This window comes from Camelus ferus, chromosome 3 (assembly GCF_009834535.1).
Source record: "Camelus ferus isolate YT-003-E chromosome 3, BCGSAC_Cfer_1.0, whole genome shotgun sequence".
NCBI lineage: Eukaryota > Metazoa > Chordata > Mammalia > Artiodactyla > Camelidae > Camelus > Camelus ferus.
Window position 1 is genome coordinate 49,478,903 of NC_045698.1, and position 14,372 is coordinate 49,493,274.

At 38.4% G+C, this 14,372-nt stretch overlaps 1 long non-coding RNA gene across 1 annotated transcript in view; it reads right to left on the minus strand.

The window, feature by feature from the left end:
- LOC116661783 overlaps window positions 1-14,372 on the minus strand; it is an 82,873-nt gene that overhangs the window by 2,391 nt on the left and 66,110 nt on the right. Inside the window, exon 5 of the long non-coding RNA XR_004317747.1 lies at window positions 4,452-4,522. This is a non-coding gene — a long non-coding RNA (uncharacterized LOC116661783). The remainder of the gene's footprint in view (window positions 1-4,451; window positions 4,523-14,372) is intronic.

The window sequence follows — 14,372 nt, forward strand, 5'->3', positions numbered from 1 at the left end:
CCCTTGCTGGAAATGCCAAAAGATAATAATGTAAACCAAGCACAAAGAGACAGAAAGAGAGTTTGCATCATGAGTTCCTACATTAGTGGGAAGGGGGCAAACATTGTACTTTATTCACGTGCGGGGACTTCACAGCCTGTTATGGGCTGAATGTTCATGTCCCCTCTCCCCAGTTCATATGTTGAACCTTAACCCCCCGAGCATGACTGTATTTGGAGTGAGGAAGCAATTAAGGTTAAAAGAGGTTGTAAGTGTGGGCCCTGAACGAACAGAACTAGTGTTCTCCTAAGAAGAGACACGAGGGAGCTCCCCACTCCACTCTACACTTGCGCCAAGGAAGGCCATGTGAGAACAGAGCGGGAGGGTAGCCTTTTGCAAGCCAAGAAGAGAGCGCTCACCAGACACCAGTTGACTGGCCTTGTAGCCTCCGGAACTGTGAGAAAATTAATTTCTGCTCTTTTAGCCACCCAGTCTATGATGTTTTGTTATGAGAGCCCGAGCAGACTAAGACACAGCTCTTGGAACATACCTTCTTCTTAGTGAACAGTCGATAAGTATTTGTCAAATGTGTGTGTATGTAATGGTCTGTCTATAAAAGAGTTAAAAGATAGCTGTCTGTGAAGATTGTGACTATGAGTCATTTTCATTTTTGTTACTTATATTTGAGTATAATTTGAACTCTTTATGGGGTAGGTATATTACATTCTATAAAGTTGTTTAAAAGTCACAGCTAGATGGTGTGATATGCAGAAGAGACCAGGATGTAATCATAGGTCTTAGAGACAATGTTCAGGACTGTGGAGCAGCAGACACTCCCCGTGTGGGCTGCACACAATGTCTCCTATCAAGGCAAAAGCATCTGTGGGGGTGAATTTCCTGAAAGTCTGTGTGGAGGTCCTAGGATGGGTGGCACATGTGTGAGCTCTGCAAGGCTGGGGTCAGGGTCTCACTTTGCTCATCATTATACGCCCAGTACCTAGGACAGTGGCACATGGTAGTGAATATTTGTTGAGTCAAAAGAAAAAGCCCATCATTCTTCTGGTTAAGTATGAAAAGAATAGGAAATATTTGCTGGACAATCAAATGAATGACCCAAGGGCATCTCAGACTCAGAGTGATTATATTTCTCTGGAAATCTGAGAATGACTATATCTAATAAGAAGAATCAAGTCATAGGAGATTTTGACAGGAAGTGAAGGAGGGAGGCAGGAGGGCACAGTTCAGCTGTTTGACACCCAGCTTTCTGAATTCCTGAGTTACTGTCCCTGGTTTCTTTAAATAACTTTTGTCAGTGTCAGAAGGTCTGTTCTTACTGTTTGGAGGCTCTAAGACTAGAATTAATGAACCTGTCCCCACTCCTAAAGAGGCTGACTTGCTGGAACTTGAACCCAATAGGCTTCCAGTTGTGATATAACTGGTGTGCTAGGGGCCTCTTGTGGTAACTCTGCACATTTTATCTCTCAGCACCTAGAACATACATGCGCGCGCACATACACATACTCAGAAGCGAAATGATTGTTATTATATGGAGAATAAGTACAAAATCGAATGCTAAAAATGCAGAAATACAGATGGTCAGTAAACATTAAAATTTTTTCAATATCTCTAGTAATTAAAGAAATTTAAAGAGTGTGTGTGTGTGTGTTTAGTACTGAATTTTAAAGAAAGTTATACCCACTGCTGGGATAAGGAAAATAGGCATTAGGCATTCCTGTAGGCTTGATGTGAGTGTGTACTGACACAAAAATTAGTATATTAGGCTTTAAAATTGCTTTCAAATGTTCACATTTCCTGACCCAGTAATTCTACTCCTAGAAAATTTTCCAGTGGAAATGACTGAAGATAGAGATAAGTTTGTCATATTAGGATTTCAATGAAGTTAGTCATACAGCAGAAAAAAAGGAAATGTGCAAAAATAGGAATATGGCCAAGTAAATGATATTTCCACAGTATTTTCAAGTAATATTTGTTGACATGGAAGCATGCTTATAATATAACGCAAAGAGAGTAAAGCAGAATTACAACTGTAATTTTTTTTAAAGTTTACTAAGCAATTATTTTATTTTATTTGGGGCGGGAGGAGGTAATTAGGTTTATTTATTTATTTTAATGGAGGTACTGGGGATTAAACCTAGGACCTCATGGATGCTAAGCACGCACTCTACCACTGAGCTATACCCTCCCCACTAGAATTACAACTGTGATATTTATATATCTATATCCCAGTGCACATATGACAGATGAAAAATAGAAAGAAGGAGAAACAGTGAGGTAGAGAGACAGGTAAGTTGGAAGGAAATCTACCAGTTTGGCTCTAGGAATTATTTCTGTTGGGAAGTGTTATGATTCATTTTCAATTTGCCTTCCTAAACTTTTCTGTATCTACCATAACCTAGACAATGAACATAATATCAAAGAGTTATATGTCATACAGATATATTCTTATTATAAAACACTAGTTTGGCCTTTACTTTTTTAAACTTATAGCAGTACTATGTATAGTGTTCTAAAATTATTTTTTTCATTACGTGTTTTGGAGATATTTCTCTGTTAGTACTAATAGTTCATATTCATTCAATGAATATTCATTTTTATTTACAGAAAAAGATATTATTTAAAGCTGAAAACATATTTGTTGCTATCAGTGCAGTTTCAGATACATCCTTCCCGGGGAAATATCTAGTTCCACCAAAGAGGATGTGAGAGCTTTGATGAGGTCAGCTGTTTCCTCTCTAATGAGACTCTAAGATGAAATCTTAGAAAGAGCTGCACTGTCTGGTGAGCAGATAAAGAACTAGAGAGCAGGATGCTTCTGCCCATCTCTGCGGTGACTTGGATGAGCCCTCAGCGCCTTGTCTAGGCTCCTTTCCGAAGCTGGAAGGTTAGAGTTGGCAATTAAATGAGTTCCTTAGAGGAGAAGGTTGTAGGAACCTAAAGCAGTATGGTTGCAGCCTGCAACAAAAGATATATTATTTAATGCATTTTTAGTGAAAATGAGAAGAAGGAGCCCCTCTCAAAAAAAATTAGGTAGATTTTAAAAATTAAACACACATGCAAAGTATTCAAACAATATGAAAATGTCCTCTTACCTCAGACCCCAGTCCTCTGTGCTCTCTCCCCAGAGTAACTGTTAGCATGCTGTATTATTCTAGAAGTATTCTATTTGTATAAAAGTAGTGAATATGAAGCAGGGAATAAGAGGCAGCATTCTTAGTGAAAGGGTGAACTAGGACAACAGCTGGCCCACAAAAAGAACAGTGAGAAAACTCCCATTTGTAGGGAAGGAAAGTCCCCATGAAAATGTTTCATAACCGTTTTTAAAGAACCATTGCCATAAATAATGTTCCTGCCAACTTAAATGCTAAAGTCTCCACCCTGTCTTTGCCATATTCAGTCTTTTCCAATCGTCACAACTGGTCCTGAGTACATGACTTTCAGATAGTCTGTCTTTACAGTCAATGTAAAGCTGTTTCGAATGTTCCTTAGATACTTTAAGAAAATTCACCGCCATAAGGCAGAATCTCTTCTGCTCAGAACTCCTGAAGGTCTCTCCTGCCCAGCTGCACTAGATGCCACCAGGCTTGATGTAGCTGAAAGTGTGCTCGTTGTTGGCCGCGCTCCAAGAAAGCAGAGACGAGGGACAGAACTGCTGCTGTGGGCATGTGTGTTGGTGAACCTGACATAATGATTCTGGATTCATTTACACCTATAAATATGACTCCAAATATGTATAAAGCTGAAATTGACAGTAATATAAGGATTAATTGAAAAACTCGTATCACAGTGGAGGATTTTTTTTAAAGAATAATATTGAAATTCATTTTGCATTTGTAGTTCCATCGTGTCTGTAATGAATTTCTAAAGTCATAACACCTAAATAGAATTCTATGATGCACTGGGATAATTAATATAAAACTGAATTTTCTTCTTTTTTTTTTACAGTGGAGGATTTTAATATACCTCTCAATAACTCTTAAATCAAGTAGAAAAAAAAATCAATGAATGTACAGAGGATCTGAAGAACACAATCAAACAAGTTCATATAAGCTCAATGCCCAGGATGTAGAGAATATGCATTTTTAACACAAAGGAAGCAGTTATGTTGTACATCAGAGGGTATACCTCAAGTGGTGGAGTGCACGCTTAGCATGCATGAGGTCCTGGGTTCAATCCTCAGTACTTCCTCTGAGAATAAATAAATAAGTAAACCTAATTACCTCCTCCCACCATAAATAAATGAATAAATGGGTTCACATATTTTCCTAGACTTCCCCAGGGGTTGTCGGAGTTGAGTTTTAAAAAGGGAAATACACCCCTGGAGAAGAGGGGTTGAAAGATTATGGTTTAGTAGGGGAAGAGGTGTAGGTGGGAGAGAGGGTAGCTGAAGAGTTAAGTGTTGGCTAGAATTGGGTCATTGTGGGCTGGGCAAAGGAGATTAAGACAACTCTTACCGCATCTATTTTGGGATCAACAGCAATATTAAAAACTTTGCTTTTCAGTTGTACAACATAGGGAAGCCAGCCTAAAACAATAAAATGATGTTAGAGTTTTCAAAATTCTCTTTTGGTAGCCAACGAAAACTCACAGAGGGATTGTAGCGAGCCTATACAAATGGGTGATCTGTTTCATGATACAAATGATCATCCTATTTGTGCAGATATAGGTATATTTTAATAGTTGGATCCAAGTACAAAATACCTTGGAGAATGCACAAATGGGTTATTATAAAAATTCTACAAACAAGTCTTTACCTACAATGAAGGTGCTTGTTAAGATTAAACAAAGATGTTCAAACACACATTCACAAGGATGTCCAAAACATACACCCTTCAGTTCTTTCAGGATGAGCCAAAAGGAGGTATTCAAGTCTTAATGGAAAAAAATATGAAAACAAATATACGTATGTATATGCATGGCTGGGACATTGTGCTGTACATCAGAGATTGACACATTGTAGTTGACTGTACTTCAATAAAAAGTTAATTAATTAATTAATTTTTAAAAAGTAATTCAAAAAAAGTTTATTTTTACTGAACATCACATAAGAAAGTAAGTGACTAATAATAACAGAAGCGGTAAAAATCTAAGCACCATGAGGACCACTGCTAGAAAACCCTGTGCTAGCCAGTGTTCTGCGGTCAGTGAGCACCAATCTCCCCTCATCGCTTCCTAACAGAAACGACACAAACTCAAATGACAGAGGCAGGGCACTCACTGCCTTTCTACTCTGGTAAGGTTATGTGTGAAATTGTATTTTTCGCCTCTAGATGGTGCAAGCTAAAAGCAATTTCTCTTTTTCAAGGTTTAGTTACAGGAGATGATTTGTAGTAACTTTAGGTTTACTTTTTCTGCATAAGCTTATAAAGGGCCTTTCTAACCTTCTTTATTACAGTTTGCTTAGTCTATTTCTTTTTCTTTTTTTTTCTTTGCTTAGTCTATTTCTTAACACACATCTATGATCCACAGAAATCAATAAATATGGAAAAGAAATTTTACTAAATGTTCTTAACACCATTTCCTATCAGATTCGATTGAGTGAAATTTCTAATGCAAAATGATTATTTTAAATGGTCTAACAGATATTCTGGAGGGAAAAAAACTTTAGCTTAAAATAATATAACATTAAAATCTAGTAGAACCTTCTTAGAACATAATTCAACACAATAGATTCAGATCGACTAAAGGTCAAAACATTATCATGGTTGGCAAACTTTTTCCGTAAGGGGCCAGATGGTAAATATTTGAGACTCCATTATAGCACAGAAGCGGCACAGACAATATGCAAACAAGTGGACGTGGCTGTGTCCCTGAAAAACCTTATTTATAGAAAGGGGACACGCTGGATTCCTCTGAGCTGGAGTTTGCTGATTCCTGTTATTTATGGGAAAAGGCTGATTTCACATGATAAGTCACCATCATTTTTAAACGCCCCCACAAAACTGGATGCCTGAGTCAGTTACAGCTTATAGACAGATTTGGTTTCGGCCACGATACAAAAAATAGCTGAGTTCACATCAAAATCCAGATTTCCTTCTTCTCTTGGAAAAACAAAAAAAGAGGACCTGGAATAATGAGCCCAGATAATGAGCTGGGGTTGAACAGTCTGTTCCCTCCTTGGAGGGATCAGGTGATGTCCGGCTGGGCTGCCACTGCTGCCACAGGCTGGCTTGCTCACTTGCCTTTCCACAACGCCGGGCACTGGAGCTGAGACCTCTTAGAACTGGGACACCTCCGTTAATTCTGTCCCCTAACGCTCTTCCTTACACCCTTTCACTGACTACCCCTGTATCCTATCACACCTTGGCTTACATTTTTCTATATTTCAACTCTCAGTTTTCATTTAAATTTATCCAAAACACATAATAATAACATAATCGCAATGCACAATATTTTACAACACACTTTTGCCACAATAGGAAAACAATAGTTCTTATTACTATAAAAATCTTCATTTTGATGAACTCTCCTCATATACATCCTAAGAATGAGATAATATTACTATGCTTCGTATATAAACCAGGAAACATTCTAATCTTTAAAAATCTTCATCTAAAAAGAGAAGTCCCTTTTTAAATTTAAAAAGTAATCTTTTTATAGTAGTTTGTGTTGTTTTTTTTTCAAAAAACTTTTATATACATTAACTAACATCCATTGATTTCTGGAATTGGAATTGAATACTAAATCAGAATAATTTATTAAACTCCTCAGATTGTATCATTACCCCTCTTCATAGAATTTTGCGTCAAACTCATCAAGACATGCCTGAATCAATGTGAGAAACGATTTCTTGATCAACGCCCACCTGAGAAAGACACTCAGTCCTGCACTGTATGGACTTCACACATGTCTATCTTATTTACTCCTCTATTTCCCTCTTTCTGTATTTCTTTCCTCTTTCCATGTTGAGGAGGAGAAGCAAATACTTTTCCTTCTTCACAGCGTGTTCCTAGGTTTATGTCAGCTCATGCCTCAGTTTAAGGTTCCCATGTGCCTGACATCATGTGTTCCTTTCCTTCACTTTCGAAATGAGACACAGTTTCAAAAACCCATTGATTTTAAGCCTTTTGGCTTTGATGGAGGTGGATTATTATTGAGGCTTTTGGATGCAGCTGTCATCTCTGGATCTGCGTCAGTTTGTCAGTGATTCACCTGTGAAATTCTGTGCTGTTCACATCAGCTCTCGGGAAAAGTGGGTCAACTTTCTTTTATTTATTTATATATACATACACACACACACACATATATATATACACACATATGCACATATATATGTATTTTTTTTAATGGAGGTGCTGGGGATTGAACCCAGGACCTCATGCATGCTAAGCATGCACTCTACCGCTGAACTATTACTCTCCCCCATTTATATTTTAAATCTCAGTTCGAGCAGGTAAGACATGCACGTCAAATCAAAGCATTTACGAGGCTGTGTATACCGTCATCTGTCCTGTCCACACAATTTCCCCTATATAATCACTTTTATTAGTCACTTTTATTTTTTGTATGACCTTTAAAAGTTTATTTATGCAAATATATACATATTCCTCTTTCTTACACACAATCAAGCACACTATATTCTGGAGATCTTATCAGTCCACATAGAACTGTTTCTTTGTATTCTACAGTAGTTTTATACTGTCCAACTTTTATTTTCCATCCTCAGGGCTTATGTTTTAAATTAACAGTGTCCATCTCTATAGAAGTCTGAAAGTTTCACACAGAAAGATATGATAAAAAGCCTTAGGTTAGAGGTTTAATTCATGTCCTTAGAATCATCTGTCAATTCAAACGTGGTCCATCTGAATTTTGTTTTGCTGTTCTAAAATTGTTAGTTTGCCTGATTTTTCCCTCTTGGTTTTTGAAATTAAATGTATTGGAGTATTTGTACATTGCTGTGGATTCCTGGAAGTTCAACTGAGTGGCTGTCTTTTGGATGACTTGTAGGAAATATGGCAGATTGAAGGAACAGATATTTTTGGAAAGGAGGTGGTTCAAAAGTAGTCAAGACTTTTCTGATTGTAGAAATGGAAAGCCATTTTTTTGTTTGTTTTTTGTTTTTGTTTCGTTTTTTTTACAGAGGGAGGTAATTAGGTTTGCTTGCTTCCTTATTTATTTATTTATTCAGTGAAGGTCCTAGGGAGTGAACCCAGGGCCTCATGCATGCTAAGCACGTACTCCACCACTAAGCTATACTCTCCCCCTCCATTTTTTTTAAATCGAAGTATAGTCAGTTTACAATGTTGTGTCAATTTCTGGTATACAGTATAATGTTTCGGTCATACATATACATACATATATTCCTTTTCATATTCTTTTTCATTATAGGTTATTACAAAATATTGAATATAGTCCCCTGTGCTATACAGTATAAGCTTGTTGTTTATCTATTTTATATATGGTAGTTAGTATCTGCAAATCTCGAACTCCCAACTTATCCCTTCCTACCCTCTTTACCCCTGGTAACCATAGTAACCCTAAGTTTGCTCTCTATGTCTGTGCGTCTGTTTCTGTTTTGTAAATAAGTTCATTTGTGTCTTTTTTTTTAGATTCCACAAACGAGTGATATCATATGGTATTTTTCTTTCTTTCTGGCTTACTTCACTTCAAATGATGATCTCCAGGTCCATACATGTTGCTGTAAATGGCATTATTTTATTCTTTTTTATGGCTGAGTGGTATGGAAATCCAATTTGAATTTGCTTAGTACTGGAAGAAATTCGTCGACTTGAAGATGTAAACTGGAGGTCTAGGGAAAATGATCCTCAAGGACCCTCAGAATCAGAGCCTTGGATGCAGCTGGGACTCCCTCTAATTTCTCATCTCTACTTCCCTCTTTGCCTCGGCCTCATTCTGTCAAGTCAGCTTCTTCCGTATGACTGAAATCTAGCCGCCTGCAGCTCCCAGACTCTCATCTCTCATCTTCGACATCAGAGAGGGTATGCCTTATGTCTCTCAGTGCAAATTGAAAAAGATTTAAGGGAATGACTAGCATTGACACAGATCTTATTACACTCTTAACCTGGACCAATTATTCATTGGCAGAAAGTAGGACGCTACCGTTATGATTGGCACTTTCTAGCAGGTGCTAGTGTCCCTTCAAACTTGCCCTGGAAAGTCACTGCAAATTGCTGCCGAACTCACCTGTGGCTCCCTCCATCTCTGTGGTACAGGTGCACACTCACCCTGCGTGTGCTGCAGACACCCAGTGCAGTACGTGGAGCATCCTTAGACAAAGGACAGTTGGGCATTGGGAGAGAAATACTCCTGCTCCTCACCTCCTGGTGGGACAATTCTGAAGTATGCTCTACAGTTTCTCAGAGGATCGTCAGTGGGACTGAAGCCCAGATATTCACAGCAGTAACCCATTTGACGATGTACCTTTTTTTTTTTTTTAATGGAGGTACTGGGCATTGAACTCAGGACCTCATGCATGCTAAGTATGCACTCTACCAACGAGCTATCTCCCTCTCCCCAGACAATGTACTCTTGATTGGTTCTTCCCTCTTCCTGTCCCACTTCCTGACTCCTGCACTGTGCTATCTGATATCCCGTCTCAAATACTCTGCTAACACCCAAATCCTTGCTTTAGTATCTCCTTTTTTGGGCAGATCCAAACTAAGACACAGCCCCAAACTAAGACTACAACAGTGAAAGTGGAGGGAAGAACAGTTACCCCAAAGGAAGAGGGTACAATTCTTAGAAGAGGGGAGGGGGGGGAGGGGTGTTGTGCAGACGAACGATAGCCATCCAGGCTGGTGGGCTATTCTACTTGCCAATCAGTGCTGAATGGGACACTACGTCCACTTAGTTCTGACACAGAGAGCACCCTGTCCAAGAAGTAGGGTTTCTTGTCCCCTAGGTGCAAGGTGGAGTAAACCTCCAGGACACCAAGGGGTCACTTCTTACTGCCAGAACAGAGAATCACAGTATTTGGGCTGAGTGGGATCTTAAAGGTTAACATTTCTCAAGCTTGATAGTTTGGGTACCACGTGTAAAGACAAGAATTCTCATTTCTGCTTTACTCACACTCAGAATACTTCTGACATCAGATGTGTTGGGGTTTTTTGTCACACTGACCAGTTCTCTGACACCAGCTGGAGGTTCTACAATTCAATTTAGTTCTGACACTATCTACCTGGAGTCAGCATCAGATCCCACAGTTACGGGCTCAGTCACAAGACTGCCCCTACTTTAGGCACCAGTGGCAGGTCCTAGTTGTCACCTGTACTTCTGATGCATGGGTTATAAATCAAGGTTCCCACAACCTCCTCTTTAGGCTTGATCATTTGCTAGAATGGCTCACAGAACTCAAAGAAACACTTATATTTGCCAACTTTGTTAAAGAATATGAGAAAGGCTATAGATGAACAGTAAGAAGAAGGGGTAGATAGGATGAGGTCCTGTAGAGTCCCAAGCACACGAACTTCCGTCCCCCTAGAGATGAGACACACTGTCCTCCAGCACTTGGGTGTGTACACCACCTTGGCAGCTCTGCAAACCCCATAGTTTAGGGACTTTTTATGGAGGCTTCATTGCATGGGCATGATCAATTATTAACTCTATCTCCAGCCTCTCTCCCTTCCACAAAGGATGGAGGGTAGGGCTGAAAGTCCCAAGCTTCTAATCATGGCTTGGTCTTACTGGTGACAAGTCCCCATCCTGAAGTTATGGAGAGGCCCACCAAGAGTCACCTTACTAGAACAAAAGGCACTCCTATCACCCAGAAAATTCCAAGGGATTTAGGGGCTCTGATCAGGGACCAGAGTCAAAGACCAAATACTAGAACAAAAGATGTTCCTAGCACTTTTACCACTTAGGAAGTTACAAAGCCTTTAGGAGCTCTGGCCAGGAGCCAGAGCGAAATATCTATTTCTTATTATATCAAAATATCATACCATCTTAATAAGTTTGTCATGTATATGTACCATCTGAACCAGTACTTAAATCTTTAGTTGATGTATCTCTTATATAAATTATTTTAAAATAAAAAATTACTATTTAAAATGTTTAAACATTTCGTCAAACAGACCACTAATATATTTGAGAAACACTTTGAGGGCTCACCAGCTTCTAAACTGAGTGTGAGAAGATTTCCAAGTGCTACATGGGCACAGGTGTTTGGATGGAAGTGTTTCCACCAGACCTTTCCTGTGACACACCTGCCTGAGAACCTGCCCATGAGAGAGTTAGGATCTCCAATCCCTCCTCTTTCAACCCCTCTTCTCCTACTTTATGAAAGAAGAAGAGTTGTTCTATGGTGCGTCACCTGGGGGACATGGGTGGTACTGCGCTAGAAAACAAAAGGGCAGTTTGAAATATTTGTGTCCGTTTTGAAAAAACGAACGAATATAATGACCAGATTTAAAAATCCATTTGTCAGCCTGGTGTTCTCTTTTTTACTTTCAACAGCATAGACGGATATAATTTACAGTAACTTTCAATGATAGCGTACTAAACACATTTTGGCATAAAACTCACGAATTCACAGAGTTTTTAGCTGCTCTAAAAAAGCCTCATTTCATCATTTAAAACATATTTGTGTGAATGAGGTTTCTCAGTGCTTATATTTATAAAAACAAAATACAGGAATAGAAATGAACACTATCTTATTCTAGTAATAAGTCATATTCCTCCACAAAGTCATGAACTGGGGGAAGTAAAAAGCAACCACTTCTTCAAGAGATGTACTTCCAATATCATTTTACTTTTCATCAGAATTTGATTAAAATTGATGATATATTTATTTGTTTTAGTCAATTGTCAATTAATAAAATTCAATTGATGTATATTTTTTATTGCAGGGAAAAATAAAATGACCAATACAAGACTTTCAAGCACAAGATTTATTAGGATCAAATTCTGTGTGGAATGGAAATATCAGTTCAAAGACAAAAGGGACTATGTAAAGCTTCTGACTGTCAAAGAGCTGGCTCATGTATCTTTGAAGTGGATAACGGTGGATATCAAATTGCTATGATATTCAGACTCCATTGGCCACTTTAAAAATAGTCAAGGGATAGTTTCATTTTAAAAACTCAATACATACCATATGTTGGAAAATACACCTTTTGTTCCTATTTAAACTTATGGTGTAAACTTTCATATGTCAATTTTAAAATGTGTGAGAGGGACACAGTTTTACAAAATTCTTTTCAAGATTATGCTAGCAAAATAATTTGAAAACCACTGGAGAAGAAATCTTACATATGTCAAAGCTTTTTAAATCTACTAATTGTAAAATAAAGAATGTTGCCCACCACCCAGTTCTACAAGAAGCAAGTCACTCGCCACTACGGTTGCTGACCTATAATATACTCTGAAAGGAATTCAAGGTAAAGATCAGAATGAGGGACTCTGTGCTCTGCGAAAATAGGTCAAAACAGGTCCTTAGATAGAAATATTTCAGGAGAAATTTTTTCATGAACCCAGATTCTTGCATCTGCCATACTTAGGAAAGTACTAAAATCATTAACTGAGATATCCGTTCTTTGTAACTAGCAGCAACCTTCTTTGAGATGTGTGCTTGAGTGCACAGACCTTTGGGCTCAGATCACAGATACACTGACCTCCCCCCTTCCTCTGTGGAGCAGTTCCTCATAGCCATGAAAGAGGCTGTCTCCCGGGCTGTAGTCCTCATTAAGTCCCCCCAATAAAATCGAAATTCATTGCTCTCACATTGTGTATTTTTATTTCAGTCAACACATTCATGAAACCTTACTGAAAAAACTTACTCAAATACAAATTCCAGCCACCAGAGAAATACTTAAAATCAAGAACTCAAGACTGGAAAAGTCAGAGTAAGAAAAAAGAAGTGGAACATTGAAACAAGTTCACCTCACAAAATTGAATGTCAATAGCTGCATTAAAATTTGTTTTCAAATTTAAAGTTTTTCAGAAAATGAACTTGTAACAAATACAAATGCTAAGGCAATTCTTGAAAAGGATTTTGGTGGTGAAAAGAAAATGCTGTGAGCGTACAACCCCAGATTAAACTAGCAACAACTGGAGTCATGGCAAGTAAATGCTTGACAACTCTCAGATGCGTTCATTTGCTCAAGGAATACATGTTGAGTGCCAACTATGTGCCAAGCACTGTTGGAGGTACTCAGACTCTAACACTAAACAAAATAGTCAAACACGCCCACTCTTGCAGAATTTAGAATTTTTTTCTTGTAGATGTTCAGGGAAAGGGGAGTAAAGAAAAGTTCTGTTTTTGAGTATCCTAATTAGAGACACAGAGTTTTGTTGGAATTTAATATAGGGACTTGACTTTCAACTGAAGAAATACATAATCATAAAATGAACAGCAAGAAATGCAGGGGAAAGGAAATGCTAAGAAAAAAAAAAACGGCCCAACTATATGAATATGTAAGTGTTATTACTCTATGAAACGTAGGGTATGTGAATGCATGGAGAATATACCTCCCTCCCCACCAGATGCACCCTCTCTTGTTTCCCTCCAGTTTAATTGAGATATAATTGACTCACAGAGCTGTGTAAGTTTAAGGTGTACGGCATCATGACTGCACTTCTACACATCATGAACCGATGACCACAGTAAGTTTAGTAAACATCCATCATCTCATACAGATACAAAATTAAAGGAATAGAAAAAAAATTTTTTATCCTTGTGATGAGAACTCTTAGTATTTACTCTCCTAGCAGCTTTTACACATAACATACAATATACAGTGTTAATTATATTTATCATGTTGTACATTGCATCCCTAGTACTTATTTATCTTATAACCGGAAGTCTGCACCTTTGACTGCCTTCATCTAATTCCCTGCCTCCACCCCTGTCTCTGTTAACTGCAAATCTGATCTCCTTTTCTATGAGTCTGTTTGTTTGTCTTTGATGTATAATTGACCTAGGACACAGTGCTAGTTCCGGCTACACGTAGTGCTTCAACGCATAAACAGATGTTGCCTGCCATTCCTGCTCTACAAGGATCAAGTCACTAACTGCTGTAATCAAAGACCTACAGTGCACCTGAAAGGGATTCAGGACAGAGCATTCTGTGTTGTGGTTACAAGGGCCCCTAGATAGTTAAGATGCATATCTGAGGAAGAATTTTAATGACCCTAGATTCTTGCATCTTCCCAAACATAGGTAAGCACTAAAATAATAAACTTGAGGTATCTGGGTTTTTTTGTGTGTGTGTGTGATTAGCAGTAATCTTTTACCAAGATGTTTGCTTGACTACATGTATTTCCCAGACACTAAAATTCATCTACATCCTGGCTCCTCCCCTCCCTCTTTGGAGTAGTTCCTGGCTGCTGAGAGGCTGTCTCCAAGGCTATAGTCCTTGGGAAGACACTGAATGAAACTCAACTCACAGCTCTTAAATGTTTCACATTTTGTCTTCAGT